This window comes from Ornithorhynchus anatinus, chromosome 15 (genome assembly GCF_004115215.2).
Source record: "Ornithorhynchus anatinus isolate Pmale09 chromosome 15, mOrnAna1.pri.v4, whole genome shotgun sequence".
Lineage (NCBI taxonomy): Eukaryota > Metazoa > Chordata > Mammalia > Monotremata > Ornithorhynchidae > Ornithorhynchus > Ornithorhynchus anatinus.
The window spans coordinates 21305707-21323954 of NC_041742.1; the positions used below are offsets into that span (position 1 = coordinate 21305707).

At 42.4% G+C, this 18248-nt stretch overlaps 1 protein-coding gene across 7 annotated transcripts in view; it reads right to left on the bottom strand.

The window, feature by feature from the left end:
- The window catches only part of MID1 (midline 1), a 353265-nt gene that overhangs the window by 249371 nt on the left and 85646 nt on the right, over nucleotides 1-18248 (bottom strand). The window contains exon 5 of one of the 7 annotated variants that reach the window (XM_029079658.2): nucleotides 956-1055. The exons of the other annotated variants lie outside the window; for them this stretch is intronic. The gene's annotated coding sequence lies outside the window, so the exon portion shown is untranslated. The remainder of the gene's footprint in view (nucleotides 1-955; nucleotides 1056-18248) is intronic. 7 annotated transcript variants of the gene reach the window in all.

Genomic DNA, 18248 nt, shown 5'->3' on the forward strand with positions numbered 1-18248 from the left:
GTCTCAGGACGCTATATTTCTTCTTAGTTATTTCAATTCTACCTTGCTTGGCATACGTCCTGATAGCTTCTATGATGGTCTGAACCCTAATATGGTAGAAATATGGTATAAACTGAAAATCAAAAAATATACCTCATATCTATGTGACATGGATACTATCAAAAATGCATTTTGCCAGGCTTGACTCCATGTTCAAAGCTAGTTTTATAACAAAAATAGCTAAAAGGTTGGTTGTCACTCCCTCATTTCCCCCATCCTAGTTTGGTGAAATAAAAGTAAGGCCTTCCCATTTAATCAATAACTTTAGGCAGTTTAAACACTATTCTGTTTGCTAGGGTGGCTGTTTTTGTTTGTTTGTTTGTTTTTATAAGAAGAATCTCCAAAGCCATTGACTTATCCAGTGAACTACTTCTAATAAAAGTTTATTCATCTTTTTATATTTTCTATGTGGAGAATATTGCCTGCTTAAGTAAAGTTAAATGTCTTTAAAATGAGTAATTTTCTTGAATTTCATTTACAGTTGTTATAAAACATGCCGGTCATTCATTGATAATTACAGAGATCAATTGTACCCTAGTTCCTGTCATCCATATTCCTTTTCACACTACATGGTGGGAGAAGGAGGGGAGGGTGAAGGCAGAGAGGTTTGGAGGGGGTAGTGCGCAAAGTGTGCGATTAGGTATCCCTGCTAGGAACTACGAACTAGCCAGCCTTAAACCCTAGGGACAATGAGAAGACTAAGCAAAAAACAACGCAGCTAGTAGTAGCATTTACTAAACCAACAATTCAGAAACTAAATCATAATCACTGCTAAGTAATAGAACAAGGTTAAAATGGCAGCTCCTTCAATTTCGAAAGGCATTAAAAAAAAATATTACGAGACCATGAGGGAGAAATGCATTATGTAAACTGGTTGAATTACCACTTCAACACTTTTCACGAAGGTATTACTTACCTTTACGAATGGCCTCTTTCAAAACTTCTCCAGAAGTAACAAAAAGTGGAATTCCAAACGTAGCATTCCTTCTGACTCCGGGGATGAAGGATGATGAAATCTGATTTTAGAATATTATAAATGTTTGCCACCTCAGAGCATTCACACACCTATTCCATCAAATTAAAGCCCAACTGATTAATCTAAAAATCAATTACTTTTCTCCTCACTGGAATTAGTGTTTTTACCCTACATTGCTTTCACTGATACTCTGGATAACTAGATGAATTAGCTTTCAGTTTCCATATAATCATGATCCTGCAGCTTTTATTGTGCACCTTATTCCCACCAAAGTTGGTTTTGCTGGTGAAGGAATCTTTTATCTTTTCAATATGGTGATGCACTTAATGCAAAATAATGCACTTTCTTTCATAAGGACGACTTTGACAGGTCTTTACTTTGGCCTCAAGATTTGTTTTCACATATTGAGTCTATGCTGTGTTGGTTTCTTTTTCAAGACAGAGCATTTCGGGGGGTGGGGCGGGGGGAGGAGGAGAGGGTATCGTTAATGGACTGGAGGGACAAAAGTAACTGATATCCCAAAATAAACAATTAAAAATGGAAGAATTAACAGTGAAGGTTTCTGGCTTCTGGCAAAGTTGAAAGGGGGAAAGCAGAGAGAGTGCAGAGAGAATGCCCCCAAATGAAGTAAACAGATGGGAGGGATTCAACTATTCCAATTTTGATAGGGAAATTAAAGAGTAAAGATAGAAGATCCTGTTGAAATACATGGATTGTGTGAAGACCAATTCCTGATCTTCAAAGCAAAAAGCTGCAAGGCTGAATTTAGTCCTATAAGTGATAGCCATGCAAAGAAGTAGAAAGCATTATCGGTTACACTGAATTGAGGAAGAGAACCCTACTCAGCACCGTTATGGCACAATTGCCTGTTGAAGTTTTGGGAATTGTGAGAAGAGTATCAAATTCTGGTAAACAAAAAATTCTTACAGTAATAAGGTGAGCTTGCTGGGCCTGGGTCACCTATTCTCCCAGAGGACACCTAGTGAATGGAATATAGGAATGAATGGAAGGATACTAACTGACAGTTTCCTAGAAGCCAGTCAGCAAATAAATGCCTGAATTTCCTCCAGAAGAGCTGAATCCTGTCCAGAGAGTACAAAAGCTTCTGGGCATGACCCAAGAGTTTGGATCTCTCCTGGGGTAGGCTTGCAGAAGACCAGAGAGCTAGGGGAGAGCCGGGACAAATTCATCAGGGATGCAGACCTTACCAGCTTTCGGGGCTAACTCCTCCCCTAACTGCCCTGCTATCCTGGTGGGTTCTGGGTCCCTGGAGATGCCCTGGAACAATCTGACCTGGGGCCAGGTAGTGCCACGAGTTCTTAGGACTGCCCAGCCTCATCCTTGGGCGACAGACAGCATCATCCTGGAATCTAGTAGGGACACGTGAAGAACAAGGTCTGTGTCGGCCCTAAGCCAGGCCCCAGCCCCACTGCCCCAGGGCCCAGTAAATTGTGAAGTGGAACATTCTTGCAGGGGCTTCAGTGTGACAGAATAGGCACCCTATGATAATCACCCAGCTTCTGCAGGTACCTCATGTGTCCTTACTTGCACTGTTAATGAGGTTCATTTACAATATTCTCCATAGCTTGGGGTGGCCCCCGTTCCAAAACGAGACTAAGGAAGGAAAGGAGACAGATCCCGAGGAAATGCTGGGGCTGTCCAAAAATAAAAGCCAAGGGGCAACAATGAAAAAACTTGAAAAGAAGCAATGCAAAAGTAGTGAGAGTTTTATTTGAGTTTGATCAAGGATGTGTTACAAGAAGAACCCTCTTTGAACTGAAGTAAAGCAAGTTTATATAGGGTATGAAGAAAATCTTGACAGGAAGAGGAATGGGACAATGAAACTGGCTGCCAAAAGAGGACCTAGAGGCAGAGTCAGTGGAAACACTCACAAAAGAGATTAGATAACACAAATCAGGAGAATAAGAGGGGAGTAAATGTGTACTAAGCCTACAGAGTTTATTTGCTGACTGAGGAGCTCCCCCCTGCTTTAAGGTTTATGTAACACAAAAGCAATGAATCACAGAACAACATCTGCATGCAATTGTATTTTCCTTCCAATAATAAAATGTTTCTGTCTCCATTATTTACCAAGGCAGATTCCACAGAGGGACAGCAAAAGAAAAGAAGGCACAAAGACTTATCTTTAGAAGGCCTTTCTTTGCCATCAGAAGTGGGGGTAGTGAAGCGCTCCCCGGGCTGGAACAATCTATTGTCCAAATGCTGACCTTAGTATAGGATGCCCAGGTTCTTTTCATTCACTCTTGGGGCTCTTTCTGGTAACAGATTTCCATGGGGCTTGGGGCCTTCTAGGGAAGGAAAGCTCAGAGCCTGCTTAGCTTCACCCTTCGGGGTAACGCCTGTGACCTGCATGTTCATTCCTTGGAACCAACTGCCAACCGCTTTAAGAGAAGGTGGTTGCACCCTGCTAAAGCAGGAATGTTTGCTTTAAAAACAGAAGACTAAAATTACAGAGCTAACCAGAAAAAGGAAAAAAAAAAAAAAGATGGGGATTCTTGCCCTTTTTATTGCCTCAAAATGCCAGGACGGTTTAAATTATTAGCAGCCAATGTAAAAGAGAATAGGAAATAAAAGAAACTTTTATTCCCTCAGAAACAGCCCGGCTCCCCTCACCTTTCCATAGTTTCATATAAGCTTTCTGTATGCTTTGGCACCAAACAACACATTTTTTTTCCAAGGGAGGGATTTTTGGGGGCCCTTTTCAACTTCATTTTGTAGAGAGCCATGATCCATAAAGCAAAGAAAGAAAATGCAGCACAGCCTTTAAACAATACCTTTTATTATTTTACAAATAGCAACTGCTTCTGTCAGAGTTAAAATTTATTATTGCAGAAAAGTATTAAAAGTAGTTAAACTGCAGAGTTTAAATATACACCAATGGAGCCAAACCACCAAAAAGCTTGTCCCCTCTCATTTGGTAAGGCAGGTGTTTAAGGATGACATAGTCAAGTTTTGGGGGGGGGGGTTAGATTTAATAAATAATTATATGGGAAAAAAATCCTCAAATAACAAAGAAAATGAATATTTTAAGTTAGAAAAAACTCTGCACAGCCTCCTCCGCTCAAATGTTTTGCCTGTTTTCCCATGTTTTGCTCTACTCAACTCAAGATTGAAATTTCTCATCTCTATTTCCTAGCTTTGTAAAGGGCGTAGATGACTGGTAGGCTGGATGGACAGTGGTCAAACCCAATTCAGGTGGACCATATCTTAACACTTAAGTCACATGGCAAATGGGCCCTTAGAATGGTTCTAAATGGACACCACATTTTAGCTTCATACCATATCAGTTTCTACCCCAACACAGCTTCCTTTTTTGGCACTAGCTTGGGGGATATAATAACGATGGTGTTTGTTAAGCGCTTACTACGTGCAAAGCACTGTTCTAAGCATGGAGAGAATACAAGGTGATCAGGTTGTCCCACGTGGGGCTCACAGTCTTAATCCCCATTTTACAGATGAGGTAACTGAGGCACAGAGAAGTAAAGTGATTTGCCCAAAGTCACACAGCTGACAAGCGGTGGAGCAGGGATTTGAACTCATGACCTATGACTCCCCAGCCCATGCTCTTTCCACTGAGCCACGGGATATGATAGAAGGGAAGAGGGGGAGAGGACATGCAAGAGATGTTGAAAAATGGGGAAGCCATTTTAAAAGCTGCAACTTGGGGGTGCAGCAGGGGGAGGAAATTTAAACGGAGAAGGGGAGGTTGCAGAGGTCCAGGGAGGTGGGGATGACCTGTTAGTCAAGCGTAATCACTGGGAAGGGTTGACGCTTCCATTTTACATCCAGTGAAGTCAGAGTCAGCTGCCTATCGTGAACATGAAATTGTTGCGGCTATGTTACCGATCCAGGAAGGAATATGCTATTCAGGGTAATTTTGATAAAACAAAAAGTCTGTCACACCTTATTTCAGGAATTAATCCCCCATCAATAACATTGTTTCCTTTGAAAAAATGGGTCCAGGCTTACATTTCAGTTTAAGAAACTGTTTTCAGGGACCAAGTGTTTCATATGTCCGAGGATTAGCTGTGATAACATTTCTTATGTTCTTAGTATAATTCTCACTCAATTTTTGTTTGTGGGCAGAACTTCTGCCTAATTTGGGAGAAGCAGATTAAGCCCCTATTTTGCCAACGGATCACAAGACTACTGAAAGTCTCTATTTTGGCAGGTGTGATGGGAGGCACCAGGACCATTGAGGCAGAGGAGATGGAAAGCCAGGGGAGGGCAGCAAGAGTGGCTAAGTGAAGAATAGATACGGGTCAGTTGAAGAGACAGACGTGATGGTGGGCGGTCATGTTGCCTGACATCGCCATTTCAGCTGAGCAGCTCTGCTTTGACCGACATCAGGAAGGCTAAAGTGGGACCTATTAAAGGGTCCTGATTTGGGGCACAATGACATCACAAAAGAGAGATGCTGTCCTGCCTGAAGTAGGACATCTTGGAAAACATAATAATAATAATATTGGTACTTGTTAAGTGCATACTATGTGCCAAGCACTGTAATAATAGGATTTAAGTACTTTGTGCAATGCACTGTGCTAAGTGCTGGGGAAGATATATGATAAACAACTTGGACATAGTCCCTGTCCCACTCACAGTTCACAGTCTAACCTGGAGGGAAAACAGGTATTGAATTTCTATTTTACAGATGAGGAAACAGAGGCTCAGAGAAGTTGAGTCATCTGACTAGGGCCACGCAGCAGGAAAGTGGCAGAGCTGGGATTAGAACCTAAGTGCTCTGACTTCCGGGCCTTTGCTCTTTCCACAGTGCCATGCTGCTTCTCAAGGGAGGGGTTGCTTAAATGCTTCTCTCTTGGTTTTGCCTACTGCTGCTGCATCAAGCTCTCCTGAGGCTAAGGTTGTGATCGAATGATTTTATGTGTGTTTGTGAGTTTGGGTGTGAACAGTTCAGTTTCTCTGTTCCTTGTGTCTCATCTCCTCTCCCGCCAAGTGTGCGTCTATGTGTTATTTGGCTTCTTGTGGTCTCTATCCATCTTCGTCTCAATATAAGGTTGCCTCTTTTGTAACCATTCCACCTTTACCTTCCTTTAACCCTTTGTCTTCCTTTCCTGCCTCTTTAGCCTCATCCCATCTTCCGCTTAGCTTCTGAAATGAAGATCATTTTGTACCTGCCTGACAGAGCTCCACGGTGGAATATCACAACTGTCAGTCAGAGCATGAGGGTGAAGACAGTGTGAGAAAAGGAAAGAAGAGGAAGAAATACCTTTTTCAAAGTGCTACTTTTGCAAAATCAATTTTAATCCACAAATTATTAGACCCAAACAGAATGACAATTTTCTCAACTGCGCTTTGGATGTCTTAGAGATCTGATGCCTTGAGCTGTCATGGAGCAAAGTACACATATTCTCTGGGAAAAGCCAAGTCCAAAAACCCATTATTAGCTGTTTTGTTTATTTTAAGATGAAACAGCTAAATCTGAATTTCATTACTCTCCTCATTTGTTTCATCTGCTCTAGGAACTATGAAAAATGCACCAAATCAAGCTTTACTTAAAAGTTCGCCACCTGATTGACTCAAAAAATCTCACAGCCAAATCTCTTGAAACACTGATTCGCAAATGCAATAATTCCTGAAAAACAGCATCCCTTCGGTTTATCCTGGAGATGTTTGTTTGCCTAAGAGCTAACCCTAAGGACCTAAATCCCCACAGTAAATAGTTTCCTGTGTGGGATTACCTCCTTGGGAACCCGCAGCCAGTCGATCCCTACACCTCGGGGAAGCTGGAGGAGGGCGGGGGAGGGGGTCACCCAACCCTCTGGTCTTTCGACAGACCAGGAAGGGGTTGGGTGCGGGTGAGAGAAAAAGGCAGGTGGGCGATGCCTGGGTGCCCCAGAAAAGCCACCACCTCATCCCTCCCAGTCTATCTTCCTGGTCAAGCCAGAGGCTGGGTGGGAGGAAAGAGCTGTTGGATAAACTCATTTCCTTGAGTTTTCCCTGGACAATGCTTGGCTGGCCTTCGATGCTACTGCTGAAGCCATTTCACAATTTACTGGAATTTACCTTTTGTATTGTCCTCTTCTATACACTTACTATAGTGCCCTGCACACAGTAAGCTCTCAGTAAATATGATGGATTGATTGAGAGGAGAGTTACCACTACAGATGTTCCTTGCCACTCATTTGGATTTAGGTGAATGTGAAGTAGGGCTAAGGAATTACGCTTGAATTGGAGTTAGAGTTCCAGTTATTGGGGAGGGGTTGGGTGTAGGGTAGATACATCTCCTCCTGGAAGCTGTCTATGACTAATCTCTCTTTTCCCCCATCCAGTTTACCTTCCCTATTGTGTCACCCAGGTTTCGGTATCCATACCCCCCAAGCACTTGGGTCTTCATTTCTTCCCCATTCCTACATCATCAGCATCCATGGTACGTATCAAGTGCTTACTGTGTACAGAGAACTGTAGTTAAGCGCTTGGAAGCATAAAATACCACAGCACATATATTTTATACTTGCCTTCCCAATTTTTAATGATTTTAATGCCTGTCTCCTCTGCTGGAAAGCAAGCTCCCTGATATCAGGGGTCACGCTTTTTACTCCAGTCCAGTGCTTAGAACAGTGATTGCCAAAGCAAGCACTTAAATACCATATTTATACCACTATCACTGTACTCTCCCAAGCACTTAGCACAGTGCTCTCCACACAGTAAGAGCTCAATGAATACCACTCATTGAATGATTGGTTAGAATCTGGGTTAGGTTCCGATTGGACTGTCGGTGGCTGAACATCAGATCGTCTGCCTTGCTGCCTGATTGACAGGGATTTCTCATATGGCATAGACAATCTACCACTCTAGTCTGCTAAAATGGTTGCTACAGTTGAGGCTAAGTGGCTCAATAGTTATCACTAGTGACAGTCACAGAGCAGAAATTTCCCTGTTGTTCAGGCTCCATCTCTGACCAAAAGAACTTCTTGATCTGTCAACAGCCTCAGACACGTGTCTTTGTTGCAAAGCAGTTGGGTGTTTCTTTCTACAGCCCCAGTAGTTGTGACGGGTGTGCATCAGCTAGCCCATCTGATCTCACATAAGCGCCTCAAGGTCACAGACCATCTCAGTAAAAATCTGACAGTAACATCTAGACCTGGGGTGTGAACAGGAACAATTTCCACTGGCAGGATACTGAACAAATGAGGTCATGAGAGAAATGCTTTCATCTCTAACTCTGATGGACAGGTCCAAAAGGCAGATTCTAATATTCCCATAATGCTATATGACAGGAATTACCCTGGGTTGTAGGTGAATGGAGGGGGAAAAGGAAATTTTAGATGCAGAGAAATAAATTTTTCTTGCATAGATACTGCTCCTGCAGCCACAGAATCCTTGCACTCACACCGCATGTGCGATGCTCTCAGAAATCAACTTGGAATAGCTTTAGCAATCGCTAGAGGCATCTTGGAGAGGGTCCGGAAATAAAAACATACAGAGAATCTCCTCAAATCTTGCCAAGAAAAAAGGCAGTGAATGAGTCCACAATTAGGGCCGTTAATCATTCACTCCAGCAGGAAATAAAGAACGAAAATAAAGTCATTTGGAAATGAAGAAAGCCACATTTGTGAAATATCTTGGGTCCTTCTTTTAAAAAAAACTCCAGTTATTAAGAGTTTTCTGCATAACATCTCTGTCAACAAAATGCAGATACTGTGGGGTTTATGAATGAACACGTTTGGCCTTGGTCTACCCTGGATTCTTAGCTTTCATTTGCATCCCAGACATAATCAGTTTGCCTTGGAAAATCTCATCTAGTGACTGAAATAAAGATGCTCAAACAAAAAAAGGAAGAAAATCAGTATTTACACTAAAAGGATCAAGTGCTCTGAAATGACCATACACATCAGACTACCTGAAATATCAGCCTTATCCAAAGGTTAAAAAAAATCAATCTATATTATTTTAATGGAAGAAAATGTAACTGGGGTGTTAAAAGTTAAAATTGTAGGTTTGGCAATCAAATAAGAAATTAGGATTTGGGCTTTGTTAATTAGAATTATTGCTTAAGACCACTAACAAATTATAGCGATGAAGGAAATGATGGTTTAAAAAGTAAAAAAAAAACCACCCAAAATAAAATGCATAGTTCTTTCAATATATGAAACCATGGTACATCATTGCTGTGAGAAGCAGTACGGCCTAGTGGAATGAGCATAAACCTGGGAGTCAGAAGGACCTGGGATCTAATCAAGGCTCCACCACTTGTCTGCTCTGTGACCTTGGGCAAGTCACTTATCTTCTCCCATGCCTCCATGTGGGACGTGGACTGTGTCCAACCTAATTACCTTGCATCTATCCCAGGGTTTTCTACATTGCCTGGCACACAGTAAGCACTTAACAAATACCATCAAAAAAGTCTACACCTATAAAATAGATTGAGAATAATTATTAAAAACACATTTTTGAAGGATTTAATAGGGCTGGAAATGCTGTAGAGAAGCAGCTAGGTTGATCAGAAAGATGCAACTACTGAAAAATGATAGAATGAATGCATGAGTTTGGAAAGATGAAGGCTCAGGAGAATAATTGGAGTCCTCAAAATCGTGAATGGTACAGTGAGGGAGAACACAGAAATGATGTTCACCAAATCCTACAATACTGCTATCCACTGAAGCTTGAAGGCACTGGATTCAAAACAAAACAAAGAATAGGAAATATATCTTTATGTTCAGAGGGTGGTAAACATATGGAATTGGTTACTACAGCAAGCTGTGCAGGCAGAAAATGTCTATAGATTTAAGCAGTGTGTATTTGTGTGGATTGGAATCCACAAAAGGTTACTGGAAGGAAAAGTTTGGGATGCTTGAAGGTCTACCCCTAAATCATATGGTGAGATGTGACCGTCAGTGAAGGCAGCCGTCTACTGTTCCTATAGGCATCAGTTGTTGCCACTGAAGGACAATGAAGACTTGGACATTTTAAAAACATTAATTCTGCTCTTTGTTATTTCAGGGAACATACACTCTGCCAATTTTCACTTCTGAAACTAAGGGAAATCAGCTTCAGAATGAACCCATCTTCCACCTCAATCCCCCCCCCCAAAACAAAGGGCTTGTGTCACTGAAGCATCTGACAGCTTTGGGTCATCTCCTGCTCAGGTTTAGAGGAAACTGGACAATAAAGTGAAATAAGGCACCAGGGTCCTCGTCTCCTGACTCCCAGGCCTCTGCTCTTTCATGGAGGCCAGGCTGTGTCCCAAAGACACATGAATGTTTGCTTCAAATATATATGTATAGATCCTGTATATTCCTTAAGAACAGTCAAATGCTAAATGTTTGATCAACGGTTTGTATGGACCTGTGTCTTCTACTCACTCTTCTGACCTGGAGACGAGCGAATGATTTTGCAGCAGGACCTACCAATGGCATTCATGGTGGTGCATCATGGTGGATGATGTTGAAATCCTGTTCTCGGTGTCACGATGTGTCTGGGTCCATATGACTAAGCCTGGAGGAGCCCTGGGAAGCAGGTTTGCAACACTCTGACTTTTATAGGATGTACCCAGTAATGCCATAAGAGTCAGGGATTTAATAGTGGGGAAAAAAACAAAAACACTCCAGCAATTCCCCACCACGGTGAGAAGTTGCATGGCCCAGTGGAACAAGAATAGGCCTGGAAGTCAGAAGGCCTGGTTTCCAATTCTGGCTCTGCCACTTGCCTACTGTGTGACCTTGTGAAAGACACTCAGCTTCTCTGTGCTTCAGTTTCCTCATCTGTAAAACAGGGATTAAACCTCCCTCTTGGACTGTGAGTGCCATGCAGGATGGGGACTGTATCGAATCTGATTATTCTGAACCTACCCCACTGCTCAGCACATAGTAAGCACTTAAATACCATATGCACTGTTGTTATTTTTAGGCCTCGCTTCTTCCACTCATGGAAAAAATCCTACTTCACTGATCAGCCATGGATTCTTGACTGATGGATTCCAAAACAAGCCCCATGTTTATTTCAAGAGAATTTCATTTCCTTTCAATCTTCATCTTCAATAGAAATGAAGTAGCATGACTAGCGGAAAGAGCACAAACCTGGGAGTCAGAGGACCCGGGTTCTAAACCCAGCTCGGCCACTTGTCTGTTATGTGACCTTGGGCAAATCACTTCACTTCTCTGTGCCTCAGTTACCTCATCTATAAAATAGGGGTTAAGACTTTGAGCCCCTTGTGGGACACAGACTGTGTTCAACCTGATTATCTTTAATCTACCCCAGTGGTTAATGCAGTGCCTAGCAAATACTAAGCACTTATATACTACCCCCAGAACCTTCCACCACCCAAAAAAAAAAGATTCCATAAAACCTGGATCCCTTAAGTCCTCCTTGTTGAAGAGGGAGGCCTGTGGCTGAGGCAGGGAGACCTCGAAGGCTGCCCTGTTGCCTTTCCTCTGCCCTCCTCCTCATTCGACTCTCCCTGCTGCGTGATGAGCCCGGATCCCGGGGACGAGAGGACTCAGGCAGGGCCAGGAGGCGGATTTAAAATAATGCGGCCGCACCTGGTGAACTTTAATCTTGCGGTGTAATAACAATTAGGTCTTTATGAGCAGACAGTATAGGAGGGAGTGTCGGTCATGGTTTGGTCTTTGCAATCACACTTGCACGCATGAATAGGTAATGTCATCCTTGAAAATGACACCTATCTCTAGCTCTCTTTTCCAGACACTAACACACATAAAGACTCACAAAAAAACACTGTTTTAAAGCCAGAACAAAATTATACACTTAGACACCAATTTATGGATTGTACCAGAAAATTCCCACTTAGTCATCACCTGTGCTCCAAGACCTCCTCCTTTTTCCTTTCTTTACCTCTTCTTGTTCTCTCTCTCTGTTTGTCCTAACACTTGTCCTCTTTTCTTCTACCCGATTCTCCCTTTTCCTTTCCCTGCCTGTCTCATGATCATCACCACCAAAAGCATTTAAGTGCCAATCATATTCCCAGCAATGCCTTGCACACTTGGAAATGTGCAAAATAACTCATGTCATCTCTGCCCTCAAAGAGTTTTCGATCTAAACTACAGATAGGCAGAGTAACTGCAGTAAAATAAATTATGTACATAAAGGCTAAGGAGGCTGGGGTGATTTAACAGGTTGAGTGGCAAAGAAGGGCTGAAGTGGGCAGTTGAGAGATCAGTGATTACTAGGCAGTAACCTCCTGGAGGAGATATGCTCTCAGATGGGCTCTGAAAATGGAGAGAGCAGTGGTCTGTCACATGTGAACGGGAAGGGATTTCCAGGCATAGGGGGGGGAGAGAGAGAGAGAGAGAGAGAGAGAGAGAGAGAGAGAGAGAGAAAGAAACCAAGAGGGATTGGCCAAAAGGGTAGGAGAGGAACCAGGACAGAACTGTGTCCGAAAAAACAAGATTAGATAGAATTTCCAGAAGAAGGGGTCCTGGAAGAGAGCAAATGAAGGTGCAAACAACCCTTGTAGGGAGTTTGGAGAGGAATGTGAGGAGGGCCATGGATGGTCCAGTCTCATCCATAGGAGTTAGGTTTTGGTTTCATTTTGATGGATAAGGGAGAAACAAGTATGTCTGAAAGCAAAATGGAAGGAGCGATCCGAGAGTAAACGGTTGTAGGTAGCAATCAGGGAGGGAAGAAGAATAGACACAACACAGGACTCTGTAGAAGGTGAGAAGAGATTGGGTCAGAGATATAGGTCAAGGGACTCAATTTTGGAAGAAGGGGGGAAACTTCCTCTTGGGAGTGCGTAGAGAAGCATGACAGTAGTTGGGGTAGAGAAGGGGCTGGTGGGTGAAGGGGAGATCTGGGGAAGCTCAAATCTGATGGTTTTGATTTTTTGTCAATGAAGCAGTTGGCAACGTCATCAGAGATATGCAAGGAGGTGGGGGGATAATGGAGGATTTAAGAGGAAGTCAGATATTGGGAATACTAGTTGTCCGTCTCCATCTCTTTTTCTAAAGACTGGGGAAATGACGTATAACTTGCACGACTTCCTGCTTTATGGGTAGACATCCCCTTCACCCAGCTTAGCCCTATTGTTCTAACTCTTATTTTCTGCCTTCAGTTAAAAGTGAGGTCTGCTATGCAGAGTGAAGAAATTTACATTTCCCCTATCCAAAGAGTGTGCCTTTTATATTAAACCACTGATCTATGTTTCCAGGCATTTCAGTCTTGGTATTTTTTTTTTTTAATGCTTCCTCCTTTTAAATAGCCAAGTGATGAAAACATTATGTTCAGAAGAATGAATTTTCCACAAGGCTTTTGTTTTTTCAGGAGGCTGTTCTATATTGCTTTTACACAGATTCACTCCACTGTGGCAATGACAACAAATTTCTAAATAATTCAGCAAGAAGGACTGCAGATATCTAAATTCCAGATGTTACTTCTTGGATCAACAGGACTAATGGAAGTTAGGCAATCCTGAAGGAAAGACTCTGGTCAGATCAATGACAATTAATAAGAATAATTTGGGTATTTATTAAGCATTTACTATATAAGAAATGAGGAAACCGTAGAAACAAAGGCCCAGATACGCTGAATTCCAGCTGAATATGGAGTCATTGTCAAAGATAGGTTGAATGGGCCCACTACCATCCAAGTAGAAGTGGCCCATTTAGAGCAAAAGCTTTGTGAGAGACAAGAGACAAAAAGACAGAAAGCAAAAACAGTGCCAGGTGTGGACAACAAACACAGCCACACAAGGGACAGACTTTATGTTCGCACAACGTGGCTGAAACTGTAGGTCCGTCGGACTTTTTGGCTGCACACGCGTGCACTCATGAGTGAATTTTGTAGTCTGTGATGTCTTCTTCAAATATGTAGGATAATTATATGTCTGCTTGTGTTAAATCCTGTGTTAATATATTACATGGTGTGTGTGTGTGTGTGGGCGCACACACACACTCAGCCTTGGGGTAGATACCAAGACTGTCAAATTGGACACAGTCCTTGTTGCAAACAGGGCTCACAATCTATTTTATGCCTACTTTACTGGCAAGGAAACTGAGGCCCAGAGAGATGGCGTGACTTGTCCAAGGTCACACAGGTCAGTGACTCCTGACTCCCAATACCATTCTCTTTGCACGAGACTATTCTTCCTTCTGCTGCCTCCTTAACACAGAGGAAAGTTTTCCTCAAACTAATGAATTTGTCCTGATGCCATTTTTCCAGTCTGTGATTTAGCTACTTAATTCCTGCAATGACTCGTGTTTCTCAGTCTAGAACTGGAAATCCTCCTCCTCAGTATATATGCCACCTATTGAAAATGGCTAGCATTCCCAGTGAGTAATTTCTGAATCAAATCAACTGATGCTTCCTATTCCAATAAGAAAATTATACGTCTGCTAATAATTATAGGCCAAAAAAAAGTGAGCACCCCACCCAACCCAAAATGAAGGGCATGACATGCCTCACCTAAGCTTTTATTTATTTATTTTTTTAATAGAGTCAAATCCTTACCCCATCCAAGAGGTCAAGGGCAGGTCATGTCTTCCAATCTCAAGGAAGTGACTAGGGTCCTAGTGGGTGGGGGCCTCCAGCTGTCCACTAGAAGATGGGGGTGGGGGAACATGGAAGTCCTGGCCTTCTCTATCCATGATATTGATGAGCGCTCCCAGCACAGTTTTGTCATTTAGGAGTCCCCTGTAGGGAATTCCAGCAGAGTGGAACATTGGGTTATTGGGGATGGGATTATCGACCATTTTAGGTTGGACTAGGGACAATGAAGCTGCATCTTGTGTTGTTATCTACATGCAAAAATAATAATAATAATAAAGTGGTATTTTCTAGGCTCTTGCTATGTGCCAAGCCCTGGGAAAGATACCAAATCACGTCAGACACAGTCCCCTTCCCACATGGGATTCACAGAGTAAGTAATTCAATCCCCACTTTACAGTTGAAGAAATTGAGGCACAGAGAAGTTAAATGACTTGCCTAATGTCAAACAGCAGGCAGAGCCAGAATTACAACCCGGGTCCTCTAACTCCCAGGTTTGTATTTTTTCCCCTTGGCCACACTGAGAACCCCAGTCATGAAAGTCACCAAACTGAGGGGCATGAGGAAGGAAGAGGGTAAAGGGGAATCCTGACTCCTATTCTAGGGCCCTGTATAACTCCCCAATTTCTATCTTTGGGCTTTCATACTAGGGCAGTAGTTCTCAAATGAAAAACTTACACATGAAATAGGAAATCCTATGGCATTCTACCTGAAAAAAAGAAATCACGACTTCAGGCATCTCGTTCTCCAAGTGGGTTCACATCCGTACCCAAGTGTGATTCCGCTGGAAGACCAGACAACTCTGCCAGGTGGTTTCACTCTATATCAAAGGCTGAGAAGAGAGTGTATGGTCTCCATTTCTCCTTCTGTTGATTACCTCTTTTCTAAGTATGTCAGCAGAGAGGCCTGTCTGTTGTCACGAATTCAATGCTTATCAATTCAGTAAGTGCTGAATTTATACCATCAACTCAGTCCTCACTGAGGAATGCCGACAATTTAACCTATTAGTTTCCTTATTCTTGAATGAACCTGTCAAGGCCCGATGTGGTAGATTAAGAGAATAAAACGTAACATCTTAATTTTTTTAAAAATCACATAGCTTGTGTGTTTTTGTACGTTTATATCACAGACACACCGACACAGGTAACACAAAGCTATCTAGATACATAAAAGAAAAAAAACACTTTAGAGTTTGTTATCCTTAACCTGGAATCAGATAAAGTGTTACCATATTGTACCAGCCAAATGCAGTTCCTGTTTGTTTAAGTAAATGCAGACTGCTTAAACTGAAAGTAAGCAAAATTTCATAGCCACTAAAGAGATAAAATGCCTCTGGAGAAAATCACTGGGACTATGACTGTATATAGTTTTCATCTAGAAGGTATTCAGTGCAGTAATTCAACTTCTTGTTTGCTTTTAAATGTACTGTGTGCAATGAATGAGTTTTCAGACATTTTTAATCCCTCTCCCAACATGATACAATAGATGAGGACCGATATTTAAAGGATCACTCAGTGATTAGATCTGGGATGCCTAAGCATGCCTAACAGATTCTGTCATCAGCAGAAAAGAGCCAGAAGATTTTCACAGATGCTCCAAAGCTGCCATCTCTTATATCCTATAATTATCGAAATAATATGTCTCGTACCCAGAGATTTCTCTCTTACCAAAACCTCTCCACCCGACGTTCCTCAAAAACAGATGGACCGATCCCAGAAACCATGTCACAGTGGAGTGACTAAGAACTCCATCCCTGATCAGCCAGAAATTTCAGCACAGATTTTTTTCACCTAAACATTGACGTCTATTGACAGATTTATTTTTTTCTAATTCTTGGGTGAATTGGCTTATGTGAATTATTATTTCTTTAATTACTTTCATAGCTTCCCTCTAAATAACTACCTCTCTCCATGATGTATGTAATTGCGGCCAAGTGACCTGAAATAGTTAATGCTCCTCCCTAAACAACTGACCCTGTATAGGAAAGTCAATTAGACACAGAATATATATCATAATGTGTGTGTGTATACGTATGTGTGTGTGTGTATATATATATCTCATTACAAGGGTCTTAGTCTTAATAAGGGAGTCAACTTAGCTAGTGGGTTTCCCAGCTCCACCACGTATCAGCTGTGTGATTTAGGGCAAGTCACTTAACTTCTTTGTGCCTCAGTGATCTCAACTGTAAAATGGGTCTTTAGACTGTGAGACCCACACATGACAACCTGATTACCTTGTATCTACCCCAGTGCTTAGAACACTTGGCACACAGTAAACAAATACCATCATTATTATTATTAAAATTAGTGAAAGGAAAAGTCTCATGGAGAGCACAATTTTTACCCCAACAAAACTATTTTCCTGACACTATTTTTTTTTTAAGAAGTCACTGTTCATTTTAATAAACCTCTTCTTTCCAAGGTCTCACTCCTGAAGGTGGATTTGAGGCCACAGTTCAGCAAATCTAAGACCCAAGTATCTCTTTTGTGGAAGCCATTTTTCAGATTCCCCATGGTCCTCGATTTGGAAGCAGCCAAGGCGTTATGTGTACCCTCTCCATCCCTCGTGTGTAACCGGCATTGGAGAGAAAGGACTAAGTGCTGCTGCACTGCTTCTCTTCCTTCTTTGCCTCTCTCTGTGCGAGCCTATCGTCACCTGCATTTTCGAGCGTGAAAGCGTCGCTGGATTTACCGCACTGTGGATGGTTTCAAACGAGGCTCGGCAGGCAGCTACCCTAAGAAACAAATGCGGTCATCGGAGCCAACCTCACCTGCCACTGTGGCGAACATGGACCACAGTAGGATGGCTTAGTTTATATGCCATGTGGAAGACTTTAGAAAGTTTAAAGTGTTCCTGGTACGGTATACATTCTGTCCTGCAGCTGCCGTTTATAGCCAGAGTAACCCACAACACATGACTGGATGATAAAACCATCTAATAGAGTTCCTAAACAAATCAGAGTGGACAAAAGGTTTGAAAGCAATCCTTGTATACCAAAAATTCAATAGATGCCATGGTCCCTGTTTGCTGTACCAGTAAAGCACCTCTTCAGAAAAAGAAGCATGATCTGAAACGGTTTAAAAACAATGCCAAGTGGGAGTATTAGGGCCCACCAAAATGATCATAAAAAGTATGCCCACCACGCATACCAGAGTATTCTTCTGCCCAAAAGTCAGAAAAACTTTGGTCTACTGTGCTAAGTACATACTACGTGCCAAGTGCTATACTTAGCAATAGGGCAGCTTCATTACCATTAAATCGGTCGGACACCTTCCCATCCCACATGAGGCTCACAGTCTAAGGGGTAGGAGAACAGCGTATTTAACCCCAATTTACAGATGAGGAGACTGAGGCCCAGAGAAGTTAAGTGACATGCCCAAGTGGCGGAACCCAGGATTAGAAGGCAGGTCTCAGGCTCCCCAAGTCTTGCACTATTTCCATTAGCTCACGTTTTACCGAGAGGTACGACGTTTCCCTTTGCAGTCAACTTTACCATCGGCTTCTCTTCTTAACTTCTGTTTCTGGCAACCAAGTGTAGAGAAATGAACAGAAGAAATGATTTTTGACAACCGGGACAGGCAGTAGCCTCCAAGGCACAACTAGCCCCGGCTCTCTGCTCCCTGACTGGTTTCCCCTATACCGTCTGGGCCACTGGATAGCAATCAATAGTTTTGGACTGAGCATTACTGTATGCAGAACACTGATCAAAGTGTTTGGAAGCACAATAGAATTACTGAACATGACTTCCACC